The sequence below is a fragment of the Lipotes vexillifer genome, unplaced genomic scaffold (assembly GCF_000442215.2).
Source record: "Lipotes vexillifer unplaced genomic scaffold, Lipotes_vexillifer_v1.1 scaffold814, whole genome shotgun sequence".
In the NCBI taxonomy this organism is placed as follows: Eukaryota; Metazoa; Chordata; class Mammalia; order Artiodactyla; family Lipotidae; genus Lipotes; species Lipotes vexillifer.
The window spans coordinates 71,084-72,607 of record NW_006784081.1 but is presented as its reverse complement, the minus strand read 5'-3'; positions in this window follow the sequence as shown (position 1 = coordinate 72,607).

Here is a 1,524-nt window from a genome sequence, read left to right as displayed (position 1 = left end):
TTCAGTGGGTTGTGTAGGCTTCCTGGTGGAGGGGACTAGTGCCTGTGTTGTGGTGTATGAGGCTAGATCTTGTCTCTCTAGTGGGCAGGTCCACATCTGGTGGTGTGTTTTGGGGTGTCTGTGGACTTATTATGATTTTAGGCAGCCTCTCTGGTAGTGGGTTGGGTTGTGTTCCTGTTTTGCTAGTTGTTTGGCATAGGTTGTCCAGCAGTGTAGCTTGCTGGTCATTGAGTGAAGCTGGGTGCTGGTGTTTAGATGAAGGTCTCTGGGAGATTTTCGCTGTTTGATATTATGTGGAGCTGGGAGGTCTCTTGTGGACCAGTGTCCTGAAGTTGGCTCTCCCACCTCAGAGGCAGAGTCCTGACTCCTGGCTGGAGCAGCAAGAGCCTTTCATCCACACGGCTTTAAGAAGGCTGGCATCCTTTAAAACTCGAAAGTGCTATTGAGTTCCAAATGGACTATATTCCCAAATAGAGTCGAACAGAGCTGATGGCAGACATGGCGGCTGCAGGAGCAGCGGCAGAAAGAGACACAGCAGGATGCAACAAGCCAGGCTTTGCAATGAGCGTGAGATCTCTCTCTCTCTCTCTCTCTCTCTCTCTTATTCTTCTGAATCACTGTAGCAGCAAAGTGCCTTGCATTGTGTCCCCTTTCAGTCACAAAAGGTCCTCCAAGCCGGGCAGCCAGTAGACACCACTTTCTTCCTGGAAGCGTCTGCCTTTCTTCTCAGAAACTCTTGGACCCCTCTCTGCGGCTCCCTCCACGTTTACCCTTCAGATCAATGATGCTCACCAACCGGCTAGAGCTCAGCTGCCTACACTTACAAACTTTTAAAACAGCTCAAAGATAATGAAATGTTCATACCTTGTAGAATCAGATAACCTGGAAGGGCATGCTCTAGACACATAGTTTTCTCCTGCAGACACCAAATAATCTTTTTGGTCCATTTCACAGTCTTTTACATAACTTAAGAGTTATCATTCTGTATATTATACTTCCATTTTTAAAAAGTTTATTAAAAAATAAAATTAAATAAAGGAAAATAGAGAGTTCTGTAAACCATGCATCAGCTTTCTCAGGTGTTCCCCAAGGCTACTTTAAATTCCTGAGACTTCCGCACTGACCAGCTTTCTTTAAAGCTTCAACCTCTTGCCACATGGCTGGCCTCTGTCTTACTTCCCTCTTCCCAATTCCCTCTCCAGAGACTAACTATCCAGATGTCTACTTGGTGGGGCAGGGGAAATTGACTGTAATGTTGACTGGGAAAGGAGATCTAAAGATTTGCCTCAAAGAGTTTTCTCCTTGCCCTCTATCTTTTTTTTGTTTTAGCCTCCACCTTCAGTCCCACTTCCAGAAGTATCTGGTATTACCACTTCTGTACTTTTTTTTTTTTTTTTTTTTTTTTTTCGCGGGCCTCTCACTGCTGTGGCGTCTCCCGTTGTGGAGCAGAGGCTCCAGACGCGCAGGCTCAGTGGCCATGGCTCACGGGCCCCGCCGCTCCGCGGCATGTGGGATCTTCCCGGA